This window comes from Typopeltis vanoorti, chromosome 8 (assembly GCF_054136105.1).
Source record: "Typopeltis vanoorti isolate ZY-2024b chromosome 8, IOZ_Tvanoo_1.0, whole genome shotgun sequence".
NCBI lineage: Eukaryota > Metazoa > Arthropoda > Arachnida > Uropygi > Thelyphonidae > Typopeltis > Typopeltis vanoorti.
This window is the reverse complement of record NC_143556.1, coordinates 30,798,933-30,816,446: the sequence shown is the minus strand read 5'-3', so window position 1 is coordinate 30,816,446 and position 17,514 is coordinate 30,798,933.

Genomic DNA, 17,514 nt, shown 5'->3' with positions numbered 1-17,514 from the left:
CCTAGGCGGATGCCTAATTTATCAAAATGGTAGCGCCTGCCATGCTTATAATTCAACCTCATTCTTCGAAATAATTATATCATATGTGCAGTGGTTTCAACCTTTCAGACACTGCGGGCCACATTAAAAATTTCAATGAAGCCCGCGGCCACTAAGCAATACCGCGGTATTTAGAATTGTAAGATGCTTTCCAGATTCACAAGGAACGCTGTGCATTTGATACTTTACATAAAATCAAAAAAAAATAAATAAACTGACCTTAAAGAGCGTAGGTAGGAGCCAGGTTCATGATAAGTAAATACAATCAATACTTGAAAAAATATAATTTAATGAAGAAAACATTCCTTTTTTACAATGTCAATGGGAAACTTGGTAATGCTTTTCCTTGACCAGCTTGTCGATGTTGACATTAATGATTGAAGTCGGTAAGCGCAGAGTATTCTCGAGATATTTGTCCGTAATCTTAGTTCTTGTCTTGGACTTCACATGCTTCATTCTGGAGATGAACTGCTCACAAAAGTATGTGCTTCCTAACAAAGAGCACTTCTTCAAAGATGCCGGCTAAGATTAGCGAATGCGTCATCAGAAATGTAGTCTTTGCAAAATGTAAGCAAGGGCACATTTAATAATTTTTCTCTCAAAGAAGAGTTGTTTTGGAGTTCAAGCAGCTCCATTTCTACTGAGCCATTTTGGCAGCATTGACACTGAATGGCATTGAAAATAAATCTAAAGAAGACTGTGGGTTACGAAAATCACTAAATCTCTCTTCGAACTCACTTCGCAACACGGCTAATTTTGTAGCATATTCATCAAGAGACGAACAGTTGGACTCAGCGAGAAGCTGAAAATGAATTAAATCTTTTTTTTTGCGAGTTGTGCCTCCCAAAGTTTGAGCTTGGCCCCAAAAGCTTTGATGTGATCAAAAAGAGTGTGCATCAATTGATCTCTGGATTCTAGCAGCGTATCTAGGTCATTTATATGCAAGGAGATGTCGGTCACAAAGGTAAGGTCTGTCATCCACTTCAGATCGTTACATTCAGCAATCGGATTCCCCTTGGTTTGCATGAACTGCTGTATTTCGCTCTTTAAGTCAAAGACTCTTTTAAGAACCTTCCCACTGCTCAACCAATGCATATCACTATAATAAACCACATCGCCGTGATCCACTTCGCACTCTGGGTCAAAAACTCTTGGAATTGACGATGATCCAATCCTCTTGCCCTAATAATGTTGACGACAGTCACAATATCACTTTCATGACATTCTCAAATCCAATAGTTTTCGCGCACAAATTCTCCTGGTGGATGAAAGAGTGGTAATGGACGAAATCTTTTCTTTCTAGTTCCTGTTCTTTCCTTAGCAGCACAACCCTTCGCTCTTTCCCACCATAGGAGGGGCACCATCAGTTACCACACCCTCGAGGTCGGTTAAGCTGAGGTCGAAACGCTAGAGCGTTTTCCTTGGAGGCTTCAAGAATATCAGTGCCTTTCGTAGTTGCCTTCATAAGTACGAGTGCTAGCAGTTCTTCTGTCACATTTAATTGTTCACCAATGCCACGGACAAAGAAAGCCAGTCGTGCTGTATCCTTCACATCTGTGCTCTCATCTAAAGCAAGTGAGTATGATGTAAATTCGGACGATCGATTTTTTTATAGTTCCTTCAATGTCATTGGCAAACTCGGATTTTTAAACACTTCCTTATTATTTAGGCACAGAATATCCCCAGCAACGATGAGAGACTCATTTACAAATTCTCCGTCCAAGAAGGATTTTGATTTTTTTAGCAATTTTTTCAGCTATTACATAACTTACTTTGACGCACGCTTCGCTCTCTTCCCTCTGCCTTTTAAACGTGTCCTGCTGTCATTTTAAATCCATTTGGAGACAGTTCACTTTGTCCACCCGAAACCGCCCTTGATGGTGATCGAAATTGGATGCATGCTTAGTCTCACAGTGTCGTTTTATATTGTATTCTTTTGATACTGACACTGACTCACGACAAATACATTTTTGTGCTGTCGACGGCTTATCGTCGATCGGCACAAAAATGTACAAATTGGTCCATTTTCATTAATAACCAGACAAGAATCACTTGATTTACGCGTAGACGCCATAGTGATGGAATGTGAGCCCAAAACATGATCCAAAATGGAAATGTAACGGTTATTATCCACTGAATATGTCTCACACTAATGAAAAAAGTCTGGCAATATGAAACCACAATAGGCTATGGTTGACACGACGAACCTGCGTGCGCTCATACACGAATATCACACTGTTGCAGACCGAATGACTGTGGATGAGATACTCTTGAATTTATATGAAAATCACGAAGTATCGAGAACCTTCGAGATGTATCTGGAAGGCACTAGACTGCATACTCGAGCGAATTACTGTTTCAGCCATCTACCTGCGATGTTATTACTAGTACCTAAGTACCACTTGGAGTTGGCAGATGGCTGAAGAAGCATGTCTATTTATTATTATTATTATTATTATTATTATTATTATTATTATTATTATTATTATTATTATTATTATTATTATTATTATTATTATTATTATTATTATTATTATTATGGGCAACTCCAAGGAGTCGATAGACTCATCGAGGAAGGCCCTAACATTATGTCAAGAACAACTATTCGACATTCACACAGTATCTATCATACCTCGCCTTGAACTCATTCACAGTCATGGCACCCACAACAGACTCTGGCAGCTTATTCCACTCATTCACCACTCTCCAAGTAAATAACCGAGCTCTAACACCTCTGCTAACCACATTCTTGCCCAGCTTCCATGTATGGCCCCGAGTCCTCCCACCACCAGTCCTATTCTCAAAAATATCATCTGGATTAATCTTATAGAAACCCTTCAGTAATTTGAATGTCTCAATCATATCACCCCTTTTCCGCCTATCGACCAATTTTTGCAACCCACAAATCTTCAACCTGTTCTCATAAAGTTCATTCCACAGACCTGCTATCATCTTGGTCACTCGTCTCTGGATTCTCTCCACCTCCTCCCCATCAAGAAGAAACCCTGGCGCCCATATCTGGGCACTGGGGTCTTATCAAGGTTCGATACAAATGAACAATAACCTGTTTGTCTCTGCTTGTTAAAGTATTTTTCAGCAACCAAGTGATTTGATGAGCTGATATAGCCACTTTTGCGATGTTCCCCAAAACTTCAACTCCCTATCTACCAACACTCCTAAATCCCTGGCCTCGTCAATCATCTGGAGTACAGTTCCACCAATGTGATATACTGCTGCTAATCTTTCCACCCCAAAATGCATAACCTTACACTTTTCCACATTAAATTGACATACATTCTCCTTATCCCAGTCTTCCAAACTATCCAAATCATCCTGCAAAATTTTGACATCCTGTGCGCTCACTATTGCCCTACCCAACTTTGCATCATCAGCAAACAAATGAACTGTTCCTCTCAGATCCTTTCCTATATCGGTAATGAACAAATTGAACAGTAGTGGTCCCAGAACAGAACCCTGCAGCATACCACTAGTCACAGGCCGTCTTTTGGACTCTACTCCTGAATAAACCACTCTCTGATATCTCTCCATCAACCACCCTCCTATCCATCTCTCCAAGTATATATCTATCCCCATATGCTGCAGTTTAGTGATTAGAATTCCATCTGATATTCTAATCAAAGGCCTTAGTAAGGTCCAGTAGAATCACTGTAAAAGTAGAATCACTGGCTCCCACTGATGAGACTGCAATAAAGGTCAAAACCGGTTGGTTGTTTGATTCTGGGAAAGCAGAGTTTTTGCTCCCTTAAGTTTTTTTTTTTTTTTTGCGTTAGGGAGCATTTGAGCATCCAGGGATTTGGCTCCGTTGGGGTGGCCTGTATTAGGGCTTCCTTAGCTGATGCTTTTCCTGGAATATGAGTGGTTTTGCTTGGTGTTAGGAGAGCCTGTCATTGAACAGAGAACTGCTGAGTTAAATGATCACTCAGGTCGCTCATTGTTGGGCGATCTGAGTGATCGCACGAGTTTTTGGAGAGATAACCCCGAACTTAAACATGTTAAACTGGTCTGCATAGTGACCCTTCCCATAATTCATAGCATTATACATGTCTGCAAGAAGATGTGCTTTATACTAAGGTAAGTGATGTGAATTTATACATGTTGCCCCAATCCCGAAAACAGTTCAGGTGCAAACTTGTTTCCTTACACTTGGATCAAGGATTAAACCAAGTATATAATACTTGGTATCTTTAATTTAGGAGAAGTAAAGTTCAACAGATATTCTCACCGCACTAGAGAATAGCAAAAAAAAAAACAAATTTAAGATATTGGTTGTGAAATGTCAAGATCATGAAGCTTGAATCACAGAATGACAAGAAAATCAGTGTTTAAGTCATTGGTTGTGGAAATCTTAGTGCAGAATTATTTTGAGAACTAATGGTTTGTCAAATAAAGAAGGAGAATAGCGTATGCTGTTATCCTCTGGATAGGAATTTTGGTCAATGAAAGAAGATCTGTTAATATATAGGAGGAAGAGTGTCGATGCAAAAGCACAGAGTGCTGGGTTATCCCAACACTGAAAGAGAAATCTAAAGAAAGGAAAATATTCCACCATGACAGACAGTGAATGACTGGAAAAGAGATTGGCAACCTAATCACAAAACACAAACTGGACTAATAAGATTATGGCTTGATAAGGAGGCTTCTAAGCCAGATCCAATCAAAAACCCTAGAAATATTAAGAACAACCGCATATCAATGATCAAATCGGTTTGGGAGCACCAGTTCTTATTTAATAACAGAAGTTAAGTAAAACCTGAATCCACTCAGTTCTTGGGAAAATGACTATTTGGACATAGTGGGTGCTGCTGACAAGTAATTTCTGGCTCGCCTCATTGGCCTAGTACATATCCTTATTGATATTCAAAAAAAAAAGACTGTGAGTTTAAATTCCACTGTAGGCATTAAATGTTTGTCATTAGGTGGAATGATTTTTGCCTGGTATGAGACCACTACTATTTATTAGAGACAAGAAGTGTCTTAAAAGAGAAATAATCTATCAAGATCTTTGGATTTCTACAACAGAGGAACCAGATTATCTAACCATTGCCTACTCAATAGTATTAAATATATGGGTTCAGCCTTTTCTGGAAATTCCACCCAAAAAAAGAAAAGTTTCTCCAAGCCATGGCTTGTGTCCAAAGTTGGTTTAGCTAGGAAATCTGCTGTTCAATGAGAACAGCAGAATGAGCATCAAGATAGTGAAAAAATTCACTATCAGCATCTATATCTTTACCAGAGAAAATGAGTGCTTTTCCCAATATGGAAACACCAAAGTAACAAGAAAATGCAGCAAATTACTGCAGCAATCTCATGTTCCAAACTTTAACTAGTACATTATTCACATATGCATTGTTACGTGTTCAGCAATGAATATTTCGAAGTTCATGATTAAAAAGTTGTCTCTTTTGGAAGAAAAAGTGCCACTTACCTGTGCCAAAACTCATTCAGGAACCAGGTAAAAAAATAGGCTAGAAAAATGTTCCTCTGCTCAGTGACTAGAATCAAATTTTCATTCCCCCCCACATACATTGTGTTTGTGTGTGTGAGAGAGAGAGAGAGAGCTATGAATCCTTGAAGCAATACCTGTAGAAAGTTTAAGTTTACAAAACTGAATGAACTGAATTAAAATGATATTTTTACATTTTCTCAGCATCATACTATATGAGGATATATCGTGACTAATGAAAGATTGAAATACATTAGGCTTAATAAAATATTATTTTAATGAAAGAACAGACAGTCATTAGAATAAACGTTTAGAAAATATTGGGATTTCATACATTGTAGGGCTGGTCTGAATGACCTAGTAAATAGCATCTAATTCTGCAACCAACAAATGTGAATGTCATTATGGCATAGATTATTATTATTATTATTATTATTATTATTATTATTATTATTATTATTATTATTATTATTATTACAAGTATCTCCATGGAGTCAGTAGACTCATCGTGGGAGACCCAAACTATCAAAACAATATCTATCATATCTCTTCTTGAATTCATTTACAGACAAAGAACTCAAAACTGAATCAGGCAATGCATTTCACTCATTCACCACCCTCCAAGCGAAAAACCTTGTTAACCACACTTTTCCTTAATTTCCAGGGATGACCTCTTGTTCTTCCATCACTATCACACAGCTGAAACATTTCCCCTTCATCAGTCTTATAAAATCCTTTTAGTATTTAAATGTTTCTAGCATATCCCCTCTTCTCCGCCAAAGGTTAGACTTAATAAAATACTATTTTATTAAGATGTTTTCAGGATAATATTGATTTTTATAATCAGCTACAAAACATATATAATAAAATAAATAAAAATGATTACGTAATTTTATCAGGAGACTTAAATGCAAGAATTGGAAACACGAAAATTAATAATAATATAGGAATACACGGAGAACATAGTCTGAACAGGAATGGTAAAAAAATTGATTGACTTTGTAGTTTATAATAACCTAAAAATAATGAATTCCTTCTATGAACATAAAGACATACATAAATACACTTGGGCAGCAAGAGGATGGAAATCGATATTAGATTACTTTATATTAAATGAAAAGACATCAAAAATTTCACTAGTTGTTAGAGTTCACAGAGGATATGAAATAAGCAGTGACCACTTCCTTATTAAAATAAAATTAAGATTACCACCTAAATGGCTACAAGTAACAAGAACAGAAAGAAAAATTGAAACATTTGTTTATAAAACTAGACTAATGAATGACACAATTGTAGAATCGCTATATGAACAAAGAATTAACCAATATCTAGATAAAATAAAACAAAATGAAGAAATAGAAATAGTATGGCTTAATATAAAAATTATACTAAATGCAGCAGCAAATGAAAGCTTTGGAAAGACCAAAAAATTCAATAAAAGGAAAACATTGAAGACCTGGGATGATACAATGAAAGAAATAATCAAAATGAAAAAAGAAGCCTATCACAAATGGTTAAGCAGTAAAAGATTAGAAGATGAAATAGAATATAAAAGAATAAGAGCCATAGCTAAAAGAGAAGTCAGAAAAAGACACAGAGAATCATGGAACAAATTTGTTTCTTATTTAGAACATGATATATATAAAATAAGACCCAATGTATATAAAATTATGAAACACTTAAATGCAGATACCAAAGAAAACATAAAATTAAACACTGAATTGAAATTAGAAGAATTTCTAAATTACTACACAGAATTGTGGACAGACAAATATTTTAAAAAAGACAACTGGCAAACAATTAAAGAAAATGAAAAGGAAATAACTAAAGAAGATTTAGAAATCAGCCTGAAAGAAACAAGAAACGGAAAATCACCTGGAGAAGATAAGCTAGGTTCAGAACTATATAAATATGCAGGAACAAGATTCAAAGAAAGACTCTTATTATTTTTAAATAAAATTTATTCAACTGGTATCCCCCCAATAGAATGGAAAAAAGCAACTGTGATTCATATCTTTAAAAAAGATAATAGAGATGACCCTAAAAACTATAGAGGAATCAGTATACTAAATTCCTGTTACAAAATATACAGCAGAATCTTAAATAGCAAACTAATGAAATATGCCGAAAACTTTATTGTAGAAGTACAGAATGGATTTAGAAAAGGACGATCATGTATAGACCCGGCCTTTTGCCTAAAATTAATAATAGAGAAAAGAAGAGAATACAATTTAGAAACACATATTGTATTTATTGACATTTAAAAAACATTTGACAAAGTTAAAAGAAACATATTATTTAACATATTAAAAGAAAGACAAACACCAAATAATATCCTAAAAGCTATCACAAGTATATATGAAAATAATCAAATACAAAAAAGATTAAATCACGAGCTATCATATACGAGAGAGATAAACCAAGGGGTCCGACAGGGATGTCCCCTCTCAGCAACTCTTTTTAATATCTACTTAAATGAAATAATAATAAAATGGAATAAAAATCTACATCAAGGAATTAAATTTTCTCCTACAGTAAACTTAAACACTCTCCTCTTTGCCGACGACCAAATAATAATTACAAATTCTGAAGATAACTTACAGAAAGCTGTTTTATATCTCAATGAGACATCCAAAGATTATGGTATGATAATTTCAACAGAAAAATCAAAAATGATGGCCTTTAAAGGACAAGATCCAGCAAGAACTAAAATAGTAATAGATAACAAGATCTTAGAACAGATGAATTCATTTAAGTACCTAGGATGTATGATCACATATGAAAATGAAAAAGATATAAAGGTAAAAATTAAAACATATTTAAAAATAACAGGTGTAATTAACTCTATATTTAAACCAAACCTAATTCAAAAACAAACCAGACTGAAAGTATACAATACATTATCCCTACCAGTCTTAATGTATGAAAGTGAAATAAAACAAAAAGGACAATAAAAATTAAAGGACAATAAAACAAAAAGACAAACAAAGATTAACAACAGCAGAAATGAAGTTTATGAGAAAAACTGCAAAGTATACCCTATTTGATCACAAAAGAAATGAAAAAAAAAAAAAATCAGCTAACGCCTTTTTATTCCCATATACGGGAGTAGGCGAGGCAATTTAGCCCTATCTAACTTTTGGAGACTGAGTTGGCAGTTCAATCTCCACTGGTACCAATCAGAGATAGATGGCCCAAGGCTATCACTAATTAAGCGGTACGCAGTGAAGAGAGACGGCTCAAATGTGCCACCATCTTGTGGTCCCTAACCCTAACACAATATATTTAATGTCTGAAATAATGTGGGTTCTACGTCGATTTTCTTGAGTTTACAGGACGAAAAACCCGAGTTTCCGGGAGGAAAAACCTGCTTGCCCATGCCAGAGATCGACTAACTCGGGAACCGGTCGTAAAAAGGCTTAGAAAAATTTCCTCTAGTCACCGACTAGACTCGAAACCAAGTCTTCCTTCGTGCAGTCAAGCGCTGTGGTATGCAAACGCCACATCCACTGAGCTACACAGGCTAGTACAAAAGAAATGAAGAAATTATGAAAGAATTAAACCAAGAACCAGTAATAGAAAAAATTGAAAAATATAAACATAAATGGATGGAACACGTTCAAAAAATGAAAACAGAAAGATTACCAAAACTTTTCCCTAATGGCTTAAAGTATAAGCCATTAGGGAAAAGAAAACCAGGACGTCCTCTTAAACGATTCACCGATGACTTCTAAGGCTGGAACAGGCTATGCTAGGCCTAAATCATTGCTATGAATGATGATGATGATGATGATGATGATTAAGATGTCTGTGAATGTCTTTAGCATATAGAAGATGTTTCATTGCCAACAGTGGGATGCAGAATCTTGTTTAATGGAGGGCTTAGGCGGCTAAAAAAAAAAAACGTTACATATTATTGTTATTGTTTTATGGGTATCTCCATGGTATCTCCATAAATACCACAACAAACGATTAAACAACCAAACAAATAAACTGCTGCAGGCAACTAGTTCTTGCATAGGTATATTTATACAGTTGTCTTTTATTATAGAACAGATCGCAGTGCATGTTCATTTATATGTAAATTTGTAACTGCAGAAAATGAAGTCTGCAAGGACGTGAGGTGTTTTTTTTTATGCTCTTTTGACTTCTTTAATTAAAGAAGCAGAAGATTAATGTAATGTAGATTTGATGTACGAGTAATCAGGAAATGAATTATGTACGAAGAATTTAAATTCTGCTTTCATTGAGTCAAAAGGCAAGTGGATAAACCTGATATTCTATTCCAAAAAAATCAATCTTTTGTGTGTTTAGAACTTTTAATATTAATAAGACGTTATAAAAAATTAAAATATATAAAATAGCACAAACTGCATACAGATAAAAGTTTAATTGCGATTTAAGTATTTAACGAGCGTGGTCTGAAAGATTCTCGTCATCGACTATAAATAGCAACAGTATCGGCAAGATTTCTTTTTTCTAAGTTGGTCCATCTGTCATAAGCATCCATGTGAAATTGCAAGTCATTCTATCAAGTAGTTTGTTTTATACAGCTGTCAGAAACAAAACTGTTGTCTGCATCTCTTGAAATGGATAAAATTGAGTATCGTGCGGTTAGAAAATTCTTTGTAAAAGAAGGTTTAATGCAAACAAATTCATTCGAAGTTCATAAAAGTTAATGGGCACTTTTCTCATTCTTAAGAAATGGGCAGTCGAGTTTAAATGCGGCCGTACCAGACTTGAAGATGACGTCCACGTGAAGGACGTCCAAAAAGTAACAACACCAGAAATCATTGATCAAGTGCATCATTGATCAGTATTGCATTGCAGGGCGAATACCGGTCTTGAAATTCACGCTTGATCTTTTTATCATTCAGAGAGTGAGAGGTGTGATTGAAGTCTGATTAGCGCAATAATGAATTACTGACCATTTAAAACTATATATTTACAAATTTATGTACCTTTAGTCATACAAAATCAACATTTATTTTACAAATGGTATTCTATCTTTTTCAATTTAGCTACTTTAATACAAATTCTACTCTAGGGTTCTTCTTTATGAACTTGTCTCGTTACCCCTAAATTGAAACTGGTTCGTGTACAATATAAGGAGTGTATTGTCTTTGGTGTAACTGCAATGTGGTCTTTTTGCTCAGACGGAGAAATCCATTTAGTTGCGTATGGATGACCATGTAAAGACACTACGTCTGGGAGAACTAGACCCATCACCCTGTCTATCGTTATTAATTCTGTTCGCCCTAACGAGGAACATTCTTTCATTCATTCAGTAATCTGGAACAAATTAGTATACATTTTAAGATGGTGTGATGAACTGGAGAGAAAAAATGTGAAATTAACAGAAATTGTCCTCATTCTGGTTCATCTTAATATTAACCTCACCATGACCTTTGATTGTCACTCAACTATCCATATGGTGGATAGGAAATCATTCCTGCGTGACCGTTCCCAACAATACCATGGAATCCAGAACTGCATGAAATGTAAGCAATACATTTGCAAGTTAATTTGTAGCTCTTGTTGCTCATGTACCGTATATATGTAGGAAAACAAAACTATCTGTGCGCTCAAATAATCAATATCATTTTTTTTCTATTTTGCTATCTCTCAGATTGTAGCCATGAAATATTATTAATCATGTCTTAGCAGAGTAAATCCGTTGCATCATATATATATATATATATATATATATATATATATATATATATATATATATATATATATATATATATATATATATATATATATATACACACTGCTTGGATGGAATTCAAAGGATATTCCGAATCATGGGAATGTCCATTGAATTCCATCCATGCAGTGTAAGGATGGAGGAGCTGGTACAATTTGTGATAGGAAGCCATGTTGAATGTCTGTTTGTTCGGCAAATTATTGACAAATTTGGCCATATCGGATCAACAATTAATGATACCGTATTGAGTGGTAGGCTCTGTGTAATAGTCGCAGGTGCTAGTCGCAGTCCACTTAACTCACTGATCATGTCCGCAGGGTGCTTCGAAGGATAATATGTCAAAATGCCATTTGTTGGCTGACACATGGAATACGGAATTTCGGGCAGTGAAACGGAGAAGTGTTGAAATCTGTGTTATGGAACTACTATTGACACATGAGTAGAACATAGAGACACGGTAAAACTCCTTGCATCTAAGGTGTGTAATGGAAACACTCAATTTAAAACAAAATAAAGACAGAATCAACAAATTTCTTCAAAGGCAAACAGTTTTTATCAACAGGAATGCCACCTAAACACCAACGCAAACAAAGAACGACTAAAAACTCCTCACTGGCAACATAACACACTTTTCCGACAGACCAACAAGGACGTAATAATAGTCGTGGCACGTAATGTGTGTAAGGAACGCTCACTTCAACGCTCCACAAAAAACCAAACCCACAACCCTTACACTTCTTCAAATTCAAAATAAACTTTCATCAACACATACACATAAATACCACAACAAAAGATTAAACAACCAAAGAAATAAACTACTGCACGCAACTTGTTCTTGCATAGGTATATTTACACGGTTGTCTTTTATTATAGAACAGATCGCAGTGCATGGTCATTTATATGTAAATTTATAACTGCAGAAAATGAAGAAAATGAAGAAAATATGCTCTTTTGATTTCTTTAATTAAAGAATCAGAAGATTAATGTAATGTAGGATTGATGTACCAGTGATCTGGGAATGAATTACAGAAGCAAAAATGTTGTCTGCTTCTCTTGAAATGGATCAAATTGAGTATTGTGCAGTTATAAAATTCTTTGTAAAAGAAGGTCTAATGCCAAAAGAAATTCATTCGAAGTTCATAAAAGTTTGTGAAGGCTTTTCTCCTTCGTTTTCGATAATTAAGGAAAGGGTTGCCGAGTTTAAATGCGGCCGAACCAGCCTTGAATGTGATCCACGTGAAGGACGTCCAAAAAGTATAACAACACGAGAAATCATTAATTACGTGCACTGTATTGTATTGCAGGTGCGAATGCTGGTGTTGAAATGCACGCTTGCTCTTGTTGTCATTCAGAAAGCGAGAGGTGTGATTGAAGTCTGATTAGCGAAATAATGAATTCCTGACCATTCTTCTTCTTATTGTGCTATCTTCTATCGAAGGTCAGCGACCATCTTGGCGAACAAACTGCGCTCTTGTGCTAATCTGAACAGTGGTGCACTGCTCTTTCCTGTCCACGTCTTGATGTTGTCAAACCATGATATTCGTTTTCTTCCTCTAGTTCCTTAGCCACCAATTCTTCCTACCAAAATAGTTTGTAGAAGTTGGTATTTGCTGTTTCTCATGATGTGTCCAAGATATGATGTTTTTCGTTTCTTGATTATTTGTACAAGATGTTTATCTTTGCCAATGGATTTTAAAACATCTTCATTGGTAATTTTTTCTGTCCATGATATCTTTAGCATTCTTCTGTATAGCCACATCTCAAAGGCTTCGATTTTCTTGATGGTTGTCGCCTTCAATGTCCATGTTTCAACTCCATAGAGCAGAATAGACCACACGTAACATTTCAGCATTCGGCATCTGACTTCCATGTTTAGGTCTTTATTGCAGAATAGTGTTCTCATTTTCATGAAGGACTGCCGTGCAACTTCAATCCTTGTCTTTATATCTATTTCTGGATCCCACTGTTCATTAAGCCAGCAACCAAGATATTTATATCTTGACACTTGACCAATATTTTTACCATTGAGTGTCAGTTTCATTGATGAGGTTGGATGTTTGCTGATGATCATGTATTTTGTCTTGTTGATGTTTATATTTATTCCCATTCTTTGGCTTTCTATGTATATTCTGTCAACGAGTTTTTGGAGATCCATAATGTTATCTGCAATTAGCACGGTGTCATCTGCATATCGTAGGTTGTTTACAATCTTTCCATTTATTGTGATTCCCTCTGAACATTCTTCCAATGCTTTTTTAAAGATTACCTCTGCATATATGTTGAACAGTGGTGAGAGCACACATCCTTGTCTCACTCCTCTTTTGATGTTAATATCACTGGTGGTAATGTTGTCTAATTGAACGGTAGCTGACTGATTCCAAGACAGATTTGTTATTAGTCTTATGTCTTGTTCGTCTAGCCTTATTTGTTGAAGGATTTCTATTAAGTTGGTGTGTCTGACTTTGTCGAATGCTTTTTCAAAATCTATGAAACACATAAAGACAGATTTCTGTTTTTCTATGCATTTTTGTATCAATATTTGGGTACAGAAAAGGGCCTCTCTAGTACCAAAACCATTCCGAAAGCCGGATTGTGTTTCACTTAGAGTTTCTTCACTTTTTCTATAAATGCGATTCTGAATTACTTTCAAAAATATTTTTAATGTTTGGCTCATTAGACTAATAAGTCTGAAGTCACCACAGGAATTCGCTTTGGGTTTCTTTGGGATAGTGATAAATGTAGATTTGAGCCAATCTGATGGAAATTCATCACTTTCATATATTTTATTAAATAGTTTTTCAAGAAGTTTGATGTTATCTGGTTCGATTAATTTTAAAAATTCTGTTTGCACACCATCTGGTCCACTGGCTTTTCCTGTTTTACTTGTTTGTATAGCATTCTCTATTTCGCATTTCATGATTGCTGGTCCTTGAATGTTATCTTTTATATTTATAGGCTTCTGTCTAGTATCATTGAAAAGTTCTGTTACATATTTTATCCAAATCTGTGCTTTATTCTCTTCTTCTAGAACTATTTTTCCATTTTCGTCTCTTAGAGAGACTATTTGATTATTCCTCAGTTTTCCGGAAATTTCGCTGATTTTCTTAAACAGATTGAAATTATCATGTTGTTTCTGAAGCAGTTCAATTTCAGTACATAAATTTTTCATCCAATTTTCCTTGGCTTCTTTTATTTTTTTCTTGATGATGTTATGTGTTTCTGTATACCTGGCAAGGTCTTTGTTTTTATACATTCTTCTTGTATCAATAAGAGAAAGAATCTCATCTGTCATCCATTCCTGTTGTTTTATATTATTCACATAACCTACTTCTTCAATACTTGTTGTTACGATGGCATTCTTTAAGCTATTCCAAAGAGATTCCACACTTTTATTTTCTTCTATGTTAATCTGTTGTAATCGCAGGTTAAGCTGTGTCTTGGCACTTTTAGTTATGTTCGGGTCTTTCAGTTTTTCTACATCAATTTTCTTTTTCTTCTTTTGTTTCCTGACCATTGAAAACTACATATTTAGAAAGTGATGTACATTTGACGATATAAAAACAACATTTATTTTACAAATGGTATTCTATCTTTTTTTTTCAGTTTAGCTACTTTAATACAAATTCTACCCTAGGGTTCTTCTTTATGAACTGGTCAATAACATCGTCATATAAAAAGTTGGTTGTAAATTAATTTTCCCAAGCAACACGCACACTTGTAAAGGCTGGCTGGAGCTACTTTGACTGCGTATGACATGTTTTAGATGACGTGAAAAGAGCGGATATGGCTATGCGCGTGCATGAAATCACAGTGCTGCAGCGAAGACTTGGAAGCTCCTACAACCGAGCAAGCCAAGGTAGCTTTGACTAGACGAGTAAGCACCGGCTTCGATACAGAACGCAAAGCTCAATTATTGCTGCACAAGCTTAAGATGTCTTCTGTCTACAAAAATTGAAGCCTAAATGGAATGCTTATAAAAGCATTCATTTATTAACAAATAAATAGTACTTCTTTCTCAATCAATGCGCTTGCCCAGCAAGCATAGGGAATTCGCCACTGATTAATATTGCTAAAAATGCGATGTAATGGTGACATATTGCTAAAAAAATAATGCGATGAAAGAACAGCCGACATTCGCTCCGGTCTTGTTTCCGTCAGTGTATGTATGGAATTTATCACTTTCAGAGCTTTCCTTCTCCTTAAAAATTATATTTGTTTTCTTTGCATGGTGACGCCACTTACTATAGTGAATCGTACGTTCATAGCAATTTGGATCAATGTTGGAATTTCCGTTATATCTTCCGGAAGACAGATCAGTGTTAGAGCTGTAACAACACAAGCTGCTTCGAAAGACATTGTCCTGTATCCTATAATTGTACGCACGGCTATAAGGCACTTTAATTAGCTTTTGTCCATTTTTCTTTGATTTTAGTGAATGTTTCCAGGCAGGTCCAGCATAAGATATAAATGGTAGTATAGCTGCGGTGTATATTGTTTCTAGTGCTCGTTTGCCTAAGCCGACTTTGTTAAAAGGTTTACCATTTGTAAGCTTTTTTTCGGCACTATATGAGATGTGCTTGTTGAAGGAAAATCTTACATCTATTATTACTCACTCCTTGATATTTAAGGTCACTTGCCACCTCGAAAACGTCTCCATTTAGGAAGACCGTAACAGGTTGTTTTGATTTTTTACGTGAGATGTAGCGCGCTTTACACTTGGTGATATTGAAGGTTACTTTCTTCTCGCGTGCCCACTCTGCAATTTTAAAGAGTTCTTCGTTGCCCGTTACCTCTAGTTGTAAGCCGTCGTGTCCCTGAATCATTATCATCGCATCATCGGCGAAAGTTATGACATTTGTTTCGGTAGTAAAAGGAAGTCTTAATAGTGAGTCGTACTGGATGTTCCAGAAGCCAGCTCCACAGCAGGAGCCTTGGAGCAGTCTCGTTTCAATTCTTTCGTTACAGCTGTAATTTTTAATGTCATGGTTGCTCTTCTGTCTGTAAAATAATTTTTTTGAGAGCTGGAGTATTTTTTTTTTTGGGGGGGGGGTTTAAATCTCTTAATTGATTGATAATGGCTGCCCACCACGCAGAATGGAAAGTTCCTTGTACGTCGAGTTAGATCAGTAGTACGTCTTTTGTTTTGTTGCCGACTCTTTAACCTCCATAATTGCGTCTACTGTTCCGGAGAGAGGTGTAAATGCATTTCGATTGCTGCTTAATAGGTTTCTTGAGTAGGCATAGTGCATTATTCGGTGTATCAGAAGTTTTACCAGCACCTTACTTGCAACGTTCATGAGCCTGATTGGCGTGTATTTGCTAATTTCGTCGGATGTTTCGTTTCCTGGTTTGATTATGGGTATAATTTTAGAGCGTTTCCATACTAAAGGAAAGCTCCCTCTTTTTAGGCATTCGTTGTAAACTGCTCATATGAATGTGTGTGTGTATGTGTGTTGCGCAATAGGCGGTTTAAAGGTTCAAACAGGTTACCATGGTAACAAGGTTTAGAACTAATAATACTCATAACTTTGTTGATAATTTATTTATTTATGCTTGTTAAGTATTGTGACGTGCTGTATGGAAATTATGCGAATTTACTTGTGGATGGTACTATGACGTTCCATTTGTTGCGCAATAGACATATAAACGTATAAATAGACGCACTCGTCCATTGTACATCAGTTTCGGGATCTCTCTAAAGGGACGAGCAAGTAAGAGACGGGTTAAAAGTGACCACTCAGCTCTCACTTACGTCCCTTCGGCGGATCTGCAGGACAAAAGGTTCGGGTGAGGCGTGGGTGTGCGCAGTTGCCCTGGTTCAGGGAAGGTAAAGGGAACGGGAAGGAGCCAGCAAGGAATCAATTGATGTCTTTGAGTAACAGCGACTGCATGATGAGTGTGGCGTTATTATTGGACATGCACGTAGGGTAGGGGTGTGCACGTGCACGCGGGAAGGAAGTGCATGTGAAAATAAATTCTGTTTATAAATAATCTTGCACGAGGCTGAAATGTGTCATCTATGTCATAATACTTATCTGAATTTTAATTGTATTATTAACTAAAATTATGGGTGAATTGCTTAATATCATGAGGTTACCACTTCATCTAAAAAAAAAGGAAAAAGTAATGTGCGAAGACCCGCTAACCAACGACAGCTGCGGTCCTCCATTCATATTGGGAGTTGGATGGTTCTGGTGGCCCAAATCCGTAAAAAATGCTGCTGTGTAAAGCATCGTGTCTTCGCAGAAAAGAATTAAAGCACGGGTAGTCTAAATATACCCTGAACGGTGGTGTCAGGGTG